This window comes from Salvelinus fontinalis, chromosome 28 (assembly GCF_029448725.1).
Source record: "Salvelinus fontinalis isolate EN_2023a chromosome 28, ASM2944872v1, whole genome shotgun sequence".
NCBI classification, from domain to species: domain Eukaryota; kingdom Metazoa; phylum Chordata; class Actinopteri; order Salmoniformes; family Salmonidae; genus Salvelinus; species Salvelinus fontinalis.
Genome location: NC_074692.1, coordinates 13,615,606 through 13,636,234, shown reverse-complemented (window position 1 = coordinate 13,636,234; position 20,629 = coordinate 13,615,606). Strand labels below are relative to the sequence as shown.

The following is a 20,629-nucleotide window of genomic DNA, read 5'->3' as shown; positions in this document are numbered from 1 at the left end:
TAAACGCTTGCTTTATCGACTTCCAAAAAGCATTTGATTCTATTTGGCATACAGAACTGTTCTACAAAGTTATTGAAAGTGGTGTAGGGGGTAAAACATATGACATAATTAAATCAATGTATACTGGCAATACGTGCAGCATTAAAATTGTCAAGAAAAGAACAGAATTCTTTAACCAGGGGCGGGGCCTTCGTCAGGGTTGCAATCTGAGCCCTGCACTCTTCAATATTTACATCAACGAATTGGCCACTATTCTAGAAAAATCCTCAGCCCCTGGTGTTAGTCTCCACAATTCAGAAGTTAAATGCCTACTCTTCACAGATGACTCATGCCTACTGTCACCCACAGCACATGGCCTACAGCAGAGCTTGGACCTGCTAGAGCAGTACTGCCAGACCTGGGCCCTGGCAGTAAACCCCAAAAAGACTAAAATAATGATTTTCTAGAGAAGATCCACATCTCAGGGAATTAGACCAATGTTCTCAATTGGTACAAAATGTATAGAGTACTGCACACACTACAATTACTTAGGTTTAAAAATAAGCGAAACTGGACACCTTATTGAGGCAGTGAATGAACTGAGAGAGAAAGCACACGGGGCATTCTACTCCATTAAAAAGATAATTCAAATTGAAATATCTATTAAAATTTGGCTAAAACTAATTGAATATGTCATTGAACCAATTGCGCTTTATGGCAGCGAGGTGTGGGGTCCACTTGCGAAACAAGATTTCATCAAATGGGACAAACACCCCATTGAAACCCTGCATGCAGAGTTCTATAAGATTATCCTACATGTCCAGAGGAAAACTACAAACAATGCATGCAGGGAAGAATTAGGCCAATATGCACTAATAATAAAAACTCAAAAAAGAGCAATTAAGTTTTGGAAACATCTAAAATACAGTGACCCCCTCTCATATCATTACCAAGTCCTGCAATGCCAAGAGCTGAGCAAAGAAAAGAGTCCCCTCATCCAGCTGGTCCTGAGTTCACAAACTTGTTCTACTAACACACTGAAGCCTCAGAACCAGAACATCCAATCAACCAAATTACAACACAGTCAAAACAAAACTATATTGATTATTGGGAAACACAAGCACAAACACAAAGCAAAATGCAGTGCTATCTGGCCCTAAATCTATCTGGCCTCCCGGGTGGGGCAGTGGTCTAGGGCACTGCATCGCAGTGCTAGCTGCACCACCAGAGTCTCTGGGTTCGCGCCCAGGCTGGGCTGAGTTCGCGCCCAGGCTCTGTCGCAGCCGGCCGCAACCGGGAGGTCCGTGGGGCGACGCACAATTGGCATAGCGTCGTCCGGGTTAGGGAGGGTTTGGCCGGTAGGGATATCCTTGTCTCAGTATGTAAAATGTAATGAAATGTAAAAAATGTAATAAAAATGTATGCACTGGATAAGAGCGTCTGCTAAATGACTAAAATGTAAAAAAAATGTAAATCGACAGTACACTGTGGCTAAATATTTGACCATGGTTACTGATCAAAACCTTAGAAAAACCTTGACAAAGTACAGGCTCAGTGAGCAGAGCCTTGCCATTGAGAAGGGTAGACACAGGAAAACCTGGCTCCCTGTAGAGGAAAGGCTGTGCAACCACTGCACAACAGCAGAACCTGAGACGGAGCTGCATTTCCTGGCAAAATGTAAAAAATATAAAACAATTAGAGAGTGTCATTTCCCCAAATTTGAAACCCTTATTCAAGGTTTCAAAGACCTCTTTGATGAGAGTAGGCTACCCGTCCTGTTGGGGGAGGACGCAGAGAGCTGTGGGCTGGCAGCGCACTACATTGCTGCCTGCCATAAGATGAGGGACAGTGTCTGACAGACCAATCAACCTGCACATGTACTCTACTGTATATTTATTGTTATTGTTGAATGTATGGTTATTTTGACACTTGTTTATTGTTGTTACTGTTTTTTATTTTTTATTTTTTTTATTTTATTTTACCGTTATTTTACCAGGTAAGTTGACTGAGAACACGTTCTCATTTGCAGCAACGACCTGGGGAGTAGTTTCAGGGGAGAGGAGGGGGATGAATGAGCCAATTGTAAACTTGGCTTGTTGTCCCGTTGACAATTTTGATTCTCATTTAAAATGTATATTGTAAATATCCAAAATAAGCTTTGGCAATATGTACATTGTTACATCATGCCAATAAAGCAAATTTAATTGAATTGAGAGAGAGCCCCAGCATTATCCATCCTAATGAAATACTGTATATGTTTTAAATCGTTATGGAAAGGCGAGCACAAAGGGAGAAAAGCTCCTCTTTAAAACGCCTTCCAGAGTAGTCAGAGTGGATTACTCTCAGCACTAGCTGCTTTCTGCCTTGTCCTTTCTTCTCTTCCTGACCCTTTGTATAGAGCCAAGGCCATGCAGCCCAGAAGGCACACTGACATTTCTGCTACTTTCTGAGAAACGGTCCTTGGGGTGCAGAGGTAGGAGAGAGGCAGCAGAGGAGAGGCAGAGAGCAGCACATGGGAGCAGAGGGCTTGTGTAACACACAGCTGACCTCCTGTGAACAACCATGACATCTACACAACCTGAACTGTACACCACTCAAAAGCCTGGAAAGACCTACCCATTCAATATATATATTTATTTTTACTATTGTATGCATTGTAGAATAATAGTGAAGTCATCAAAACTATGAAATAACACATATGGAATCATGTAGTAACCAAAAAAAAATTGTTAAATATATTTATATTTTAGATTCTTCAAAGTAGCCACCCTTTGCCATGATGACAGCTTTGCACACTCTTGGCATTCTCTCAACCAACTTCATGAGGTAGTCACCTGGAATCCATTTCAATTAACAGGTGTGCCTTGTTAAAAGTACATTTGTGGAATTTCTATCCATTTAATGCGTTTGAGCCAATCAGTTGTGTTGTGACAAGGTAGGGGTGGTATACAGAAGATAACCCTATAAGAAGAGTTCAAATAAGCAAAGAGAAATGACAGTCCATCACTACTTTAAGACATGAAGGTCAGTCAATCTGAAAAATGTCAATAACTTTGAAAGTTTCTTCAAATGCAGTCAAAAAAACATCAAGCGCTATGATGAAACTAGCTCTCATGAGGACCACCACAGGAAAGGAAGACCCAGAGTTAACTCTGCTGCAGAGGATAAGTGCATTAGAGTTACCAGTCTCAGAAATTGCAGCACAAATAAATGCTTCAGAGTTCAGGTAACAGACATCTCAACATCAACTGTTCAGAGGAGACTGTGTGAATCAGGCCTTCATGGTCAAATTGCTGCAAAGAAACCACTACTAAAGAACATCAATAATAAGAAGAGACTTGCTTGGGCCAAGAAACATGAACAATGGACATTAGACCAGTGGAAAGCTGTCCTTTGGTCTGATGAGTCTAAATGTGAGATTATTGGTTCCAACCACTGTGTCTTTGTGAGACGCAGAGTAGGTGAACGGATGCTCTCCACATGTGTAGTTCCTGCCGTGAAGCATGGAGGAGGAGGTGTGATGGTGCTTTTCTGGTGACACTGTTGTGATTTATTTAGAATTCAAGGCACACTTAACCATCATGGCTACCACAGCATTCTGCAGCAATACGCCATCCCATCTGGTTTGCGCTTAGTGGGACTATCATTTGTTTTTCAACAGGACAATGCCCCAACACACCTCCAGGCAGTGTAAGAGCTATTTGACCAAGAAGAAGAGTGATTGAGTGCTGCATCAGATGACCTGGCCTCCACAATCACCTGACCTCAACCCAATTGAGATGGTTTGGGATGAGTTGGACCGCAGAGTGAAGGAAAAGCAGCCAACAATTGCTCAGCATATGTGGGAACTCCTTCAAGACTGTTGGAAAAGTATTCCTTATGAAGCTGGTTGAGAGAATGCCAAGAGTGTGCAAAGCTGTCATCAAGGCAAAGGGTGGCTACTTTTAAACAAATCAAAATATATTTTATATTTGAGATTCTTCGCACTTTGTTGAAAACTACATGATTCCATGTGTTATTTCATAGTTTTTTTGTCTTCACTATTATTCTACAATGCAGTGTCCAAACTTTTGACTGGTACTGTACATCTGTGCCAACATAGCCAGGCCCCAACGATACATTTTACTAGCTAAGTGTATTTCTATAATGTATCGCATCTAGAATAATGTGTGGATATTGTCATCTGTGGAAAGAGCAGTGTAAACAGGAATGCATTAATACTGTACAGCCTAGCATTATCAGAATGTAGCACAGAGATGATGTTCAATGGATTTTTTTTGGTAATGCTACACATGCAAATACAATTAATGTGAGTCTATTTGTCCATTTCTATAATCACCTCTAGAATGCCAGCAGTGTGACAAACACCACAGTTCTCTCTCTCTCTCTCTCTCTCTCTCTCTCTCTCTCTCTCTCTCTCTCTCTCTCTCTCTCTCTCTCTCTCTCTCTCTCTCTCTCTCTCTCTCTCTCTCTCTCTCCTCTCTCCTCTCTCTCTCTCTCTCTCTCTCTCTCTCTCTCTCTCTCTCTCTCTCTCTCTTCTCTCTCTCTCTCTCTCTCTCTCTCTCTCTCTCTCTCTCTCTCTCTCTCTCTCTCTCTCTCTCTCTCTCTCTCTCTCTCTCTCTCTCTCTCTCTCTCTCTCTCTCTCTCTCTCTCTCTCTCTCTCTCTCTCTCTCTCTCTCTCTCTCTCACAGACACACACAGAAATCAATTGGACTGAGAGTCAGAGTGAGAGCCAGAGGTACTGTATTTTTAGAGCACTTACCAAAGTCTGACATGTTTGATTATTTTTCTTCACTGTCTCGTCAAGATCTTCACACTCCTCCCTTTTCCTGCTGCTCTCAGTCTCCTGAGAAAAAGAAAAGACTAACTGTGGATGGCTTCTCTGCTTTGGCAGGGACAATGACTTAAATGTTGTCATGCCACAGTATGACAACACAGTGTCCTGAGAGAGAACACTGTCTGACAACGAGACTTGTCAGTGGGGGACAGAGCTTTTCATTTATTCAGTGCTGTCTCGGTGTGTGTGAGCGTGTGTGTGTGTGTGCGGGCATGTTAGAGGGTGGGCTAGAGAGATAAGAGGGAGAAAGACTCCATTCAACTCTTTTCTTCTTCATTGCGATCCCAATGCCACTATAAAAAGGTGTCAACCACCTGCCTCTCAATTCTGGGAGCCTCAATGTTCAGCATAAGCGCAGTTCCGATTGAAGAGAAAAACGTTAAAAAGCCCTTCACTTTTTCACTTGTAAAAAGGCTCATTCACAAGATCTGTGGATTAAAATAAACATAGAAATGAAAACCCAATGACCCGTATCCTGTCCTCATTTTCAGTGACCAATACAGAGCTGTTATTTTACACTCCAGAGAGAGGGCTGGGTTAGAATAACATGCCGTCTTTAGAGTCACTTCTATAAAACACAAGCTCAGAGCCTCCATTCCCAGCAGCCCCTCTGCCACCAGGCCAGGCAGGGTTCACCTGAAAGCTGCTGATACTCCTTCCCCACATGTAATGAGATGCGTTTCCCAACCAAGCCTCTGCTTTTCACAACACCCATCTATCGATCAGCTGTTAAATTGAGTTGTCAATTGAATAGGTAGTCTTCCAGGGAATACGTAGTTAGAGAAAATAGGTGGGATGAAAGCCAGCCTCCCATAAGTGGTCCCAGGATCCACAGATATAATATATATGACAGAAACAATGGGATGAATTATCAGATGGACTGCCTGGTACAATATAACATTTTAATATCAGCATTGACAGATTTTACTGGGTCCAGGTGTCACCTCAAACTAAGTCCCCATAAAACAAATGAGGAGACCTTGAAAGCCCTAGTGGTGTTATTTCTAGCTGCAGATTTAATCAGATCTAGAGTTATGTCTTTATCCACGATGAATTGACACATTTTATAGGAACCTATCAAAATACATGTGCTAACTGTGAACAGCAACTGGCCTGTGTCAATATTGTTTCCTTCTGGTCTTCAGTAGATTTTGAGCTCCTGAGTGGCACAGCGGTCTAAGGCACTGCATCTCAGTGCTGGAGGCGTCACTACAGACCCTGGTTCGATTCCAGGCTGTATCACAACCGGCCGTGATTGGGACTCCCATAGGGTGGTGCACAATTGGCCCAGCATCGTCCGGGTTAGGCTTTGGGCGGCATAGGCCGTCATTGTAAATAAAAATTTGTTCTTAACTGACTTGCCTAGTTAAATAAAGGTTAAATAAATAAAAATAAAGACTGCACTCCAGCCAACGGATTGCTGTGAAGCATAAACATGGAATGCCAATAATTGCTTCTAATACACCAGATGTATGTCCTTCCAAAATAAGTTATAAGGATAATTGAGTTGCTAATGGCAGCCTGCAGTACCCCGATCAGCCTTCAACTGGAGTTACTCAATGAGATCTGTACATGTTATGTCTCCAAGAGACACCATCTTAACAGACTTCATTTGGCTTTAATATTATATATATATATATATATATATATATATATATATATATATATATATATATATATATATATATATATATATATATATATATAATATTAAAGCCAAATGAAGTCTGTATATATATATATATATATACATATATATATATATATATAGTCATTGAGCTAGATCCCTAGACAGGACCACAATAAGCATCAATATAGACCACAGTACACAATGCATATGAAAACACATTCATATGCACATCAGCCATTTCAAGGTGGGATTTTCCCAATATTTCTGAAAAATACATATACTGTCACTGTATTTGTAATAGAAAGTTACTTATTAGATTTTTTATATCAATATGATGCTATGTTGGTTGTGCTTTTGAGTTGGCACAGGGGTTCTCCAGCAATATGTCAGAGGCGAGAGCGGATGGAGGGGGAGGGACCAGCTTTGCTCTTTGACCTTGTGCTGCTTAACCCCAGGCAACTGACAGTTGCTATGACTGCATCTTTGACCAACCTTATCTCTCACAACCAGTCTACCAGACTGTGATCAAGTTAAATTATGTGTGTGTGTATGCTGTACGTGGTTATGAGTAGAGGGTTACATTTTTCCACCTACATTATTAACCATGAGTGAATTGCACACACCCACCACAAAAATCTCTCTCTCTCCATCTGTGTCCCTGGTGTGCCACTACAATTTGTACAGTTTTTAGAACCAGACGGCTTGACATCGGGCTAAGCATTCCTATGAATATTTCACACGCACGCACATACATACATACACAGCTCCCAAGCTGCTCAGGCCCATTTGTTTGGAACGCACCAGCCAATGTTCAATTAAAACGCCCTCCGATAAAAGATTCAAATGGCTGCCATTGTGAGTAATGAGCTCCAGGATAAAGTGTATAGGCGTTTACTGCACATTAAATGAAGACAGATGAGGGCGACGAACCCCCTTAAACTGGATCTATCGTTGGGCCACAATGACATGAATATAAATACATGCACAACAGAGGAGGGTTAAAGAGTATAGTGAACTATTTCCTCCGTGTAAACCCACATGTACTAACTACAGTGTGTGTGGGAGTCATGTGTTCTCCAGACTGTGTGTTAGTATGTGAGCCAGTGAGAGTCTCCTGTTGCATCCAGGAACCATGTGTCTTAATTGTGAATCATATGGGACCACTCCAGTACTGAGAGACATGGAGGAGGGGAGAGAGGCACTGGGATTGCTACAGACACTACAGTACAGGCAACCAAAACAATTAATAGCAAACTAGTAAACTGGTGTCATGGCTTGAATCATATTGTATAGGACGTTCATACTAGAGGTCGACCGATTAATTGGAATGGCCGATGAATTAGGTCCGATTTCAAGTTTTCATAACAATCGGAAATCTGTATTTTTTTTACACCTTTATTTAGCTAGGCAAGTCAGTTAAGAACACATTCTTATTTTCAATGACGGCCTAGGAACGGTGGGTTAACTGCCTTGTTGTCACGCCCTGGCCTTAGTATTCTTTGTTTTCTTTATTATTTTAGTTAGGTCAGGGTGTGACATGGGGAATGTTTGTGTTTTGTTGGTTTTGGGTGTTTCTATGGTAAAGGGGTTGTTGGTGTAGTATATGGGTTTGTGGTGAGTAGTTGTCTATGTCAGAACGTTTGTAGCCAGTGTGTGCACATCGTTGTTTAGCTTCACGATCGTTTTCTTGTTTTGTTTAGTGTTTAAGTGTTTTTGTTTCGTTTGCCTTCTTCACCAATAAAAGGAGATGGCTTATTTTCCTAAAGCTGCGTTTTGGTCCGTCAATCCACCACACGATCGTGACAGAACTACTCACCATTACAGGACCAAGCGGCATGGAAAGCGGCAACAGGACCCACCTACACAGGATTCGTGGACATGGGAGGAGATACTGGATGGTAAGGGGCCGTGGGCACAACCGGGAGAATATCGCCTTCCTCGTGAAGAGCTGGAGGCAGCTAAAGCCGAGAGGAGGCGATATGAGGAGGCAGCACGGAGACAAGGCTGGAAACCCGTGAGTACAACCCAAAAATTTCTTGGGGGGGGCCTTAAAGGGAGTGTGGCGAAGTCAGGTAGGAAACCTGCGCCTACTCCCTGTACTTACCGTGGAGAGCGAGAGTACGGGCAGACACCGTGTTACGCAGTAGAGCGCACGGTGTCTCCTGTACGCGTGCATAGCCCGGTTCGGTACATTTCAGCTCCACGTATCGGCCGGGCTAGACTGAGCGTTGAGCCGTATGTCATGAAGCCGGCCCAACGCATCTGGTCACCAGTGCGTCTCCTCGGGCCGGCGTACATGGCACCAGCCTTACGCATGGTGTCCCCGGTTCGCCTACATAGGCCGGTGCGGGTTATTCCACCTCCCCGCACTGGTCAGGCGACGGGGAGCATACAACCAGGTAGGGTTGGGCAGGCTCGGCGCTCAAGGGAGCCAGTACGCCTGCACGGTCCGGTATTTCCGGCGCCACCTCCCCGCCCCAACCCAGTACCACCAGTGCCTCCTCCACGCACTAGCTATATGGTGCGTGTCTCCAGCCCTTTACCACCAGTGCCTAAACCACGCACCAAGCCTCCTGTGTGTCCCCAGAGTCCTGTGCGTCCTGTTGCTGCTCCCCGCACTAGCCCTGAGATGCGTGTCTCCAGCCCTGTGCCACCAGTCCCGGCACCACGCACCAAGCCTACAGTGCGCCTCAGCCGGCAGGAGTCTGCCGTCTGCACAGCGATGCCTGAACTGCCCGTCTGCCAAGCGCCATCTGAGCCATCCGTCTCCCCAGCGCCATCTGAGCCATCCGTCTCCCCAGCGCCATCTGAGCCATCCGTCTCCCCAGCGCCATCTGAGCCATCCGTCTCCCCAGCGCCGTCTGAGCCATCCGTCTGCCATGAGCCTGCAAAGCCGCCCGTCTGCCATGAGCCTACAGAGCCGTCCGCCAGACAGGAGCCGCTAGAGCCGCCCGCCAGACAGGAGCCGCTAGAGCCGCCCGCCAGACAGGAGCCGCTAGAGCCGCCCGCCAGACAGGATCTGCCAGAGCCGCCAACCAGACAGGATCTGCCAGAGCCGCCAACCAGACAGGATCTGCCAGAGCCGCCAACCAGACAGGATCTGCCAGAGCCGCTAACCAGACAGGATCTGCCAGAGCAGTCAGCTAGTCATGAGCAGCCAGATCCGTCAGCAAGCCATGAGCAGCCAGATCCGTCAGCTAGCCATGAGCAGCCAGATCCGTCAGCCAGCCATGAGCAGCCAGATCCGTCAGCTAGCCATGAGCAGCCAGATCCGTCAGCTAGCCATGAGCAGCCAGATCCGTCAGCTAGCCATGAGCAGCCAGATCCGTCAGCTAGCCATGAGCAGCCAGATCCGTCAGCTATCCATGAGCAGCCAGATCCGTCAGCTAGCCATGAGCAGCCAGATCCGTCAGCTAGCCATGAGCAGCCAGATCCGTCAGCCAGCCATGAGCAGCCAGATCCGTCAGCTAGCCATGAGCAGCCAGATCCGTCAGCTAGCCATGAGCAGCCAGATCCGTCAGCCAGCCATGGGCCGTCCCTCAGTCCGGAGCTGCAGTCCCTCAGTCCGGAGCTGCAGTCCCTCCGTCCGGAGCTGCAGTCCCTCCGTCCGGAGCTGCAGTCCCTCAGTCCGGAGCTGCCGTTCCTCAGTCCGGAGCTGCCCCTTATCCTGGTGCTGCCCCTTATCCTGGTGCTGTCCCTTATCCTGGTGCTGTCCCTTATCCTGGTGCTGTCCCTTACCCTGGTACTGCCCCTTAGTTCGGAGCTGCCCCTGACCCTGGTACTGCCCCTTACCCTGGTACTGCCCCTTAGTCCGGAGCTGCCCCTTAGTCCGGAACTGCCCCTTAATGCTATGGGGTTAATGTTGAGGGGGGTCATTTGGAGGAAGTTAAGGAGGCGGTTAGGGACTGTGGTGACGTGGGGACCACAACCAGAGCCGGAGCCGCCACCGTGGATGGAAGCCCACCCAGACCCTCCCCTAGACTGTGTAATGGTGCGCCCGGAGTTCGCACCTTAAGGGGGGGGTTATGTCACGCCCTGGCCTTAGTATTCTTTGTTTTCTTTATTATTTTAGTTAGGTCAGGGTGTGACATGGGGAATGTTTGTGTTTTGTTGGTTTTGGGTGTTTCTATGGTAAAGGGGTTGTTGGTGTAGTATATGGGTTTGTGGTGAGTAGTTGTCTATGTCAGAACGTTTGTAGCCAGTGTGTGCACATCGTTGTTTAGCTTCACGATCGTTTTCTTGTTTTGTTTAGTGTTTAAGTGTTTTTGTTTCGTTTGCCTTCTTCACCAATAAAAGGAGATGGCTTATTTTCCTAAAGCTGCGTTTTGGTCCGTCAATCCACCACACGATCGTGACACTTGTTTAGGAGCAGAAGGACAGATTTTTACCTTGTCAGCTTGGGGATTCAATCTTGCAACCTTACGGTTAACTAGTCCAATGCTCTAACCACCTGATTACATTGCACTCCACGAGAAGCCTGCCTGTTATGCGAAAGCAGTAAGAAGCCAAGGTAAGTTGCTAGCTAGCATTAAACTTATCTTATAAAAAACAATCAATCAATCATAATCACTAGTTAACTACACATGGTTGATGATATTACTAGTTTATCTAGCATGTCCTGCGTTGCATATAATCGATGCGGTGCGCATTCGCGAAAAAGGTACCAAACCATAAACATCAATGCCTTTCTTAAAATCAATACACAAGTATATATTTTTAAACCTGCATATTTAGTTAATATTGCCTGCTAATATTAATTTCTTTGTGTCACTTCTCCTGCAACAGAGTCAGGGTATATGCAGCAGTTGCCTGGCTCGTTGCGAACTGTGTGAAGACTTTCTTCCTAACAAAGACAGCCAATGTCACGCTCTGACCTTAGAGATCCTTTTTATGTCTCTATTTGGTTTGGTCAGGGTGTGATTTGGGGTGGGTATTCTATGTTCTATTATTTGTATTTCTATGTTTTGGCCGGGTAGGGTTCTCAATCAGGGACAGCTGTCTATCGTTGTCTCTGATTGAGAACCATACGTAGGTAGCCCTTTCTCCCACCTGTCTTTGTGGGAAGTTGTCTTTGTTTGTTGGCACTATAGCCTTTAGCTTCACGTTTTTTTGGATTGTTTATTGTTTTTGTCAGCGTCATATAAATAAAGTAATATGTACGCTCACCACGCTGCACATTGGTCCTCTTCATTCAACGGCCAAACGGCATTCAACGGCCAAACGGGGGATGATTTAACAAAAGCGCATTTGCAAAAAAGCACAATCGTTGCACGACTGTTGTCACGTTCTGACCTTAGTTCCTTTTTTTATGTCTTTATTTTAGTTTGGTCAGGGCGTGAGTTGGGGTGGGCATTCTATGTTGTTTTTCTATGTTTTGTTCTGTTGTTAGATTTCTATGTGTTGGGCCTAGTATGGTTCTCAATCAGAGGCAGGTGTCAGTCGTTGTCTCTGATTGGGAGCCATATTTAGGTAGCCTGTTTTCTATTGTGTTTTGTCGGTGATTGTTTCCTGTTGTAGTGTTTGTTTCACATTTCAGGACTGTTTCGGTTTTCTGTATTATTCACTTTGTTATTTTGTATTTTTCAGTGTTCAGTTTTAATAAATGAAAATGGACACTTACCACGCTGCGTATTGGTCCGATCCTTGCTACTCCTCAGACGAAGAGGACAAGAACCGTTACGACTGTACCTAACCATAAACATCAATTCCTTTCTTAAAATCTATACACAGAAGTATGTATTTTTAAACCTGCATATTTAGCTAAAAGAAATCCAGGTTAGCAGGCAATATTAACCAGGTGAAAATGTGTCACTTCTTGCGTTCATTGCACGCAGAGTCAGGGTATATGCAACTGTTTGGGCCGCCTGGCTCGTTGCGAACTAATTTGCCAGAATTTTACGTAATTATGACATAACATTGACGGTTGTGCAATGTAACATGAATATTTAGACTGATGGATGCCACTCGTTAGATAAAATACGTAACGGTTCCGTATTTCACTGAAATAATAAACGTTTTGTTTTCGAGATGATAGTTTCCAGATTCGACCATATTAATGACCTAAGGCTCGTATTTCTGTGTGTTATGTTATAATTAAGCCTATGATTTGATAGAGCAGGCTGACTGAGCGATGGTAGGCACCAGCAGGCTCGTAAGCATTCATTCAAACAGCACTTTCATGCATTTTGCCAGCAGCTCTGCTGTTTATGAATTCAAGCCTACCAACTCCCGAGATTAGGCTGGTGTAACCGATGTGAAATGGCTAGCTAGTTATCGGGGTGCGCGCTAATAGCGTTTCAAACGTCACTCGCTCTGAGACTTGGAGTAGTTGTTCCCCTTGCTCTGCATGGGTAACGTTGCTTCGAGGGTGGCTGTTGTCTATGTGTTCCTCGTTCGAGCCCAGGTAGGAGCGAGGAGAGGGACAGAAGCTATACTGTTACACTGGCAATACTAAAGTGCCTATAAGAACATCCAATAGTCAAAGGTATATGAAATACAAATCGTAGAGAGAGAAATAGTTTTATAATTCCTATAATAACTACAACCTAAAACTTCTTACCTGTGAATATTGAAGACTCATGTTAAAAGGAACCACCAGCTTTCATATGTTCTCATGTTCTGAACAAGGAACTTAAACGTTAGCTTTCTTACATGGCACATATTGCACTTTTACTTTCTTCCCCAAAACTTTGTTTTTGCATTATTTAAACCAAATTGAACATGTTTCATTATTTATTTGAGGCTAAATTGATTTTATTGATGTATTATATTAAGTTAAAATAAGTGTTCATTCAGTATTGTTGTAATTGTCATTATTACAAATCAATTTTAAAAAATCGTCCGATTAATCGGTATCGGCTTTTTTTGGTCCCCCAATAAATCGGTATCGGTATTGGCGTTGAGAAATCATAATCGGTCGAGCTCTAGTTCATACACAGTATGAAGAGCATTGTGGCAAGTAGGGTTGAATCAGAGCAGAACACTCATAAGAACAGAGCATGATGCCACAACAGTGACCTGACATAATGGTCTGTAGTGACTTCAGCACCAGAGAGAGCACTCATGTTGACAGAACAGGGAAAAACACTTGCTATCCTGTGGCAGTTTCCTCAGGCTCTCAGCTTCTGGTTGGGCTGCAGTGGCCTGGACACATCTTTCAGAGGATATGTCCCTCCTTCCTAGTCCCAGCCAACCAGGCACTTCTAGCCCCCGTACCCTGTCCTCTTTATCAGTCCTCTCAGCATAATCAACTGCACAGTTCAGACACTGATTTAATGACATAGGATTCTCTTCCCTTTTCATCCTCAGCCCTTTTGCTGCTGAAAAGCTGGGGTTTATCTGTGGTGAGGGTGCAGGGGAATATGTCCTCTCACCCCATCATGCATAGTGATGGCTCCCCCTAACCCTGCCTATGCTGTAGCTAGAGGCACTGCGAGTTAGCGAGAGATAGAGAGCTATCTATTCCATTCTGTTTTCTCTGTCTTGTCTCTGGGAGAACTGTGGAACAGTTAGGGATGAAAGATGCTTGAAGCCAGAATTAACCAGGTTAACCTGAATTTGAATCCTATTGACAAATATACTGTCAAAAAAGACTGCTACCATTCAGCGGTAGTCATTCAAATGTACTGAGGCGGGCAGTCACACAGCGCCAGAACATTTGACCTTTTACTGAGGGAGTAACACACTGTACATCATCTGTGACAGGAGAGCAGAGCTTTACAGCTAATTTGTTGCCTCTCAAAATGCCAGCCGAAGATATACACACACACACACAACGTAAGTGACCAGGAGACAGACTCCTTGTTGTTCTTTGTATCCCTGCTTTCCCTCTCCATCTGGGAGGGCAGGGTTAGGGAAGCTCTGTACGTGCTAACTCCACAGTGAGGATGGGAGACAGAGTTGGCTCTGAGGGGAGGCAGTAGCCTAGCACTGCTTAGCATTAGCGTGCAACTGCGCTGCGCTGGGCTCTAAACAGCCTCAAAAATAATCTCACTCTTTTACCTAACACCACAGCCCAGGCAGCTACACTCAGAATCCACAGAGCAGCACTGACTACACGTCTCATACTGTACCCCCAGCCCAATTACACAGTAATCCAGTCCAGCACATAAAGCAGTTATGATCAGAAATAATTTGAAATGGCAGAGTAAGTTACATAACTGCACAGCTTTAGTCTGTTTGCGCAGGCGCAGATGCCTGCACTGTTAACACTCTACTTGTCTGGCTTGTGTGTGTGTGTTGTGTGCTTACTGAATCACAGAACAGACACAGTGCAACTCTCAGACACCCTCAGCCCCTCCCTGCTCCCCTGTGAGTCCTGTGGCAACCTCCCCTCAGCTGCTCAGAGCACACTGACAACACTCCTCTCACATGCAGAGACACACACAGTGATACTCACACAGCCTGGAGCAAAGAGAGAGCGAGAGATGGACAGAGAGAGAGAGAGAGAGAGAGAGAGAGATGGACAGAGAGAGAGAGAGAGAGAGAGAGAGAGAGATGGACAGATAGAAACAGAGAGAGAGAGAGAGAGAGAGAGAGAGAGAGAGAGAGAGAGAGAGAGAGAGAGAGAGAGAGAGAGAGAGAGAGTGAGAGAGTGTGTGAGTGAGTGAGTGAGTGAGTGAGTGAGTGAGTGAGTGAGTGAGTGAGTGAGTGAGTGAGTGAGTGAGTGAGTGAGTGTGTGAGTGGGCCAGGAGTATTTCCTTGACAACATGAAGAGAGACACAGAGACAGACACAGAGAGACAGAGACAGAGAGAGAGAGAGCAAAGAGGGTAAAGCATGAAAAGGAGAGAAATGGAGAAATAGAGAAATGGAGGGAGGCAGGATTTAACGTATAAGCTCCTCAGCTCTGCAGCATTTTGTGCTGGGTATCAGTATAGCTTTAGCCCTTATCGAGGTCTTCTATACTAGATGTCCAGTATTAAGCGTCATGCAGCAGTAGCCCCAGAATTAGCAGTATGCTCTGGTCCCTCTCTCCCCTGCACAGAGTTGCAGCAGTAGCCCCAGAATCAGCAGTATGCTCTCCTGGGCTCTGGTCCCTCTCTCCCCTGCACAGAGTGGCAGCAGTAGCCCCAGAATCAGCAGTATGCTCTCCTGGGCTCTGGTCCCTCTCTCCCCTGCACAGAGTGGCAGCAGTAGCCCCAGAATCAGCAGTATGCTCTCCTGGGCTCTGGTCCCTCTCTCCCCTGCACAGAGTGGCAGCAGTGGCCCCAGAATCAGCAGTATGCTCTCCTGGGCTCTGGTCCCTCTCTCCCCTGCACAGAGTGGCAGCAGTGGCCCCAGAATCAGCAGTATCCTCTCCTGGGCTCTGGTCCCTCTCTCCCCTGCACAGAGTGGCAGCAGTGGCCCCAGAATCAGCAGTATCCTCTCCTGGGCTCTGGTCCCTCTCTCCCCTGCACAGAGTGGCAGCAGTAGCCCCAGAATCAGCAGTATGCTCTCCTGGGCTCTGGTCCCTCTCTCCCCTGCACAGAGTGACAGCAGTAGCCCCAGAATCAGCAGTATGCTCTCCTGGGCTCTGGTCCCTCTCTCCCCTGCACAGAGTGGCAGCAGTAGCCCCAGAATCAGCAGTATGCTCTCCTGGGCTCTGGTCCCTCTCTCCCCTGCACAGAGTGGCAGCAGTAGCCCCAGAATCAGCAGTATGCTATCCTGGGATCTGGTCCCTCTCTCCCCTGCACAGAGTGGCAGCAGTAGCCCCAGAATCAGCAGTATGCTCTCCTGGGCTCTGGTTCCTCTCTCCCCTGCACAGAGTGGCAGCAGTAGCAGCAGCAGTAGCAGCAGCAGTAGCCATAGCAGTAGCCATAGCAACAGCAGCAGAAACAGCAGTAGCCGCAGCAGCAGCAGTTCTGCAGCGACAGGAGTGACACCCTCCACATAAACTTTGTCTTTACTCCAAAAATGAATTATCTACAGTAACGAGTAAGTAGCTAAACTTTAAATGTATTGAATGATCGCTTATCATAAACCTCTATGAGAACGACCGTTAGTGGGTTTATGTTTTCACATTTGCCCAAAACACTATAAAGCCTATGTTTATTTATCACAATGTTTTTGGGATGTTCTGTTCTGCAATGTAATGTGACACAATGTCTATTGTCTCTCAACCCCCCCGTCATAAATGCATAGGACACATATGCTAACTTGTAGAGCACCTCGCCTCCATGTCCATCTCTGCTGCTGTGGCATTCCGCTACAAAAATTACATCAAATAATCACACTAATAATCAGTAATTTTTGACAAAAAGAGCTCTTAAGGCCGTACGCTTTTAATAAAACAACAAACTTGTCCACACTTCGCGAATGATGAATTCACTGGCAACGGAGCAGAGCGAGGCCTGCATCCAGCAACATCCTGCGGTTTTTGACCCGTTTTTGCATCTGTTTCCGTACAGCACTACAGGGAGAGAGGAGGAGAGGGCAAACTCCACTGAACTAGTTTCAATGTTTGGAATCACTTCGGAGTTTCTGGATTTTGGGTAAACTTCTTCTTTAGGTTGGAAGCATGGGCAACTGAGGATGTTTGAGTGTTTTTGTATGTGAACAAGTTTTGTGGAGTAAGGCTCACACAGAGAGAATCTGATGACTAGCATCATTATAGCCTTGTTCCCACTCCCTCCTGCCTCTGCTACCCACTCAAATACTCAGAGGCTTACTCACTCTCAGACCATGACAATTCAAACCTCTGCAGATGCACTGTCTGTTCACATGGTAACACTCGCCTCCAATTTCAGATCATTTATCTGTGCACAGTAAACATCTCCGGTATTCACATAACCAATACACACCACTGATCTATCTCCATTCTCCAGTGTTCACAGTTCCCCAGCTCAGGCTGAGGTGGACTCAATCATTGTGCCAGCGGGTCAGTACATTAGAGTGGGCAGTAGCCAGACAGCCAGGTAGATGAGGCAGCTGCTGAGGGGAGCTAGGTAGGTATTCACTCACTGTTCTCTTTCTGAGCAGGAAGGACACAGTGTTCATCACATCAGCCCAGCCACAGGAGAGAAGAAGATAGGAGAGTAGAGCCTCCAGGTATGTGTGGAGAGCACTGAGCATGTGTGGATGATGTGTGAGTGAGGGGACAGAGGGAGCCTAAGGCTGCATCTCAACACAGACGACCACAAGTTACCTAGAGAGTGACGTCACAAAATCATTACCAGGCTGCCACTCCATAGTCATAACACACCCACCCCACATTCTAAATACAAGCCAGAATGACACACAATCACTCTCAGATCTCTCACCCACATAACAGTGTCCATGTTCTCCATTATTCAGCACATGTAGTGCCTGGGGACTCAGGGCACATATTTTCCATGGTCCTGCAGTGAGGTTGGCAGCCTCCCTCATTCTGTTCTGCAGACAAACAGTAGACAGACAGTGTGTCTGGTCTGTCCCTTCATCTGAGTCTCTCCCTCTCTCTCATCACAGGCCCGTGGAGAGACTTAGAGAGAGGAAACATTACAAGCCCTGCCATGAACACATTCATTCACATCCAGGCCTGTTTGTCTGGCTGGACACTTGGGCTCTGCCCAGATAAGCTGATTATGACACAAAATATTACATGCTGTCCTATTTGTTCTGATCCAGTGTTATCACAATGTCTCTGGTAATGTAAAATCACTGACCCATCAAACCGGGAAGATAAGACCGTCTTAATTAACCTCACATTTACTAAGGTAGCTAACACAAATTCACCATTTTTATACAACGTAGTACACTTTTCCACCCACTCACCATCTGATTTTCTGTTAATGCCTGTCTCACTCCAGCAGCAGACCTCTCTCTGTGATAGAACATTCTGTAGTATTGAAATTCACATCACGAGAGCGGCAGCTAGCTTTTGAAGTGGAATCTGCTTTAACTAACGTATGCTTCTCCGCTGGTCTATCCTCATCCCCTTCCTCTGCCTCAGATGAAGGTCCGCTCCTCAGGATGAAACACTTAAACACTAGCAAAGGCTAATTCACTGATGTCTCTCCCTGCATTAATTTGCTTTGTTTTCTTCCAGCCCCAGAGAGAGAGAGAGACAGAGACACAGAGAGACAGCGAGACAGAGAGATAGAGCAGGGGCTCTTTCAGGCAGAGCAGAGGTACAGTACTGCTACTGCATGGCAGAGGTAGGCAGTGTCTCCCTTTGATCTTGATCCAGTTACAGCTACAGACTTATGTTCTGCTGTTCAACTCTACAGGGAGGAGACAGATGTGAGTTAGAATATCCCATTTGAATATACCCAATTATACCCAATCCACTATTTGTTTATGGCTTATTAGAAAGGCACTCTGGAGAACGCTGAACTAACATCAAATTGGCCTACACTACAGTACAGTACCCATCACCTGTTCAGACTTGCAGGGACAGCTTCTGTCGTTTTCACATGGGTATTGTCATGAATCAACTAAGAAACTACAGTGCCAATGCCGCAATGCTGGTATATTTTTTGCAGATTATCGACTTGCAGCTTTGGGCAAACTGTCTCACAGTTTCACTAAAGGCATGAGTGAATAGTCAGAGGGAAGCCCCTGGCTGCGTCTATCCTGAGTCTCAGTTTTAGTGGCAGCCAGGCCAGGCTAGGCTAGGACAGGCCAGGCCAGGCATTCACATCCCTGCCTGCATCAACCCAATCGGCAGCCTGCTGGCCCCCTCACACTGTTCTCTATTAGTGGACCCATCAACAATGACCCACCAGAAAGAGACAGGGGGAGGGAGAGCGAGAGACGGGGAGGGAGAGCGAGGAGGGAGATTTGAAGGGAAAGAGAGGGTGGAAGGGCCTGGAATATTTCCTTGACGATATGACCTGACCTGGGAAAACACTGGGTCCTACTTATAATATAGTATCAGAGGAGATGGTAGTAGCTAGAAGCTGGCAGGGCCCGTTTATGGGTGCTGGGTGAGCGGTCTGGGTCTGGGAGGAGAGACCAGTCCATGTAGTAGTGGCCTGTAATGGGAAGCAGGTGGTGCTCAGGAGGACATAAAGAGCTACACTTTCACCCCTCTGGAGCCTGGCACAGGAGCAGGAGAAACAGACGTTACCAACCCCAACCTATCTGAGCCTGGCCAGACTGAGACGCTCCCTCTCTCCACTCCCTGGCAGTGCCAATTTACTACAGGACACTCAGGTACTGGACAGACATTAACTGAGCAGAGGACAGTGAGTGCCCACTGCTTCCTCTGAGCCAAATCACACAAATCCAAAAGTTAGCTACACAGGCGACAACCAGACTTCATTCAATTTTCAACTACTTAATCTGAGAGAGTCAGTCAGCCTGTATGCAATAATACAGCTATCACAATATGCACTTTACAGAATGTTAAGTACATATGCCGTTATTAACCAACAAAACCCTGCGTGGGTGTATGATTTGAGTTCTTCAAAGGTGCTTCCAGTCATTTTCCTCATCAGTCCTCTTAACAAAAACTAAAAGAGAAAGGAGCTGTGCCAATTAAATTAATGGAGTGAAGCATACACAGAACATTGCACAAATGAAAGAGCAACACACAAACACACATGGCCACAAACACGCATCACACACACACACGACAGAGTGGAACAACTGAGGAAGCGTCCCTGCCGAGGCTCAATTGAAAACAAATGACTATTTTCTACAACAGAGCCCTGTCTCTCCAGGGTATTTGAGGATTGCAAATCGGAATCAAATTCTCTCGGCCTGCGTGTTTTCTCCGTAAGCCACAGGGAAACAACATTTGCAATCAAAAGACCTCGACTGGCAACTAAATTTAGCAGGTATTGTAACAAGCCGTCATGATCTCACCGACATATAAAAGAGAATATGAGTTTCATGAGACCAGGGCTGTAGCCAGGATTAAAAACTATAATTTAATACATACAGAAGGATCTGTTAGCAGAAAAGTGTTTTATAAACAAAAGGTAAACAAATAAGTTTACAGAAGAAGAAATACATGTGTGGAGTTGTACAGCTAATGTCCTGCAATTCTACAAATGTAGTCATTACCTATGCCATGTCAATATGATTGTGAGTGAAAATGACTAACAAAATCAATTGGGGCCCCTGGGCACGTGCCCGGTAGGTAATTTAGCCATGATTACTACAAGTTTAGATAGATGGCTAGACAAATTAACTAATCAAAACAAATGTAACTGACATGGGTTAAGTGAGTGTCGGTGAGTGACATATAACAAGATGAAAATTGCTGATGCAAAACCA

At 45.6% G+C, this 20,629-nt stretch overlaps 1 protein-coding gene across 5 annotated transcripts in view; it reads right to left on the bottom strand.

Moving 5' to 3' along the window:
* LOC129826222 (RIMS-binding protein 2-like) overlaps positions 1 to 20,629 on the bottom strand; it is a 114,049-nt gene that overhangs the window by 70,808 nt on the left and 22,612 nt on the right. For 3 of the 5 annotated variants that reach the window (XM_055886719.1, XM_055886712.1, XM_055886716.1), the window contains exon 2: positions 4,742 to 4,825. The exons of 1 other annotated variant lie outside the window; for it this stretch is intronic. The gene's annotated coding sequence lies outside the window, so the exon portion shown is untranslated. The remainder of the gene's footprint in view (positions 1 to 4,741; positions 4,826 to 20,629) is intronic. One more of the 5 variants, XM_055886713.1, reaches the window with a different exon arrangement.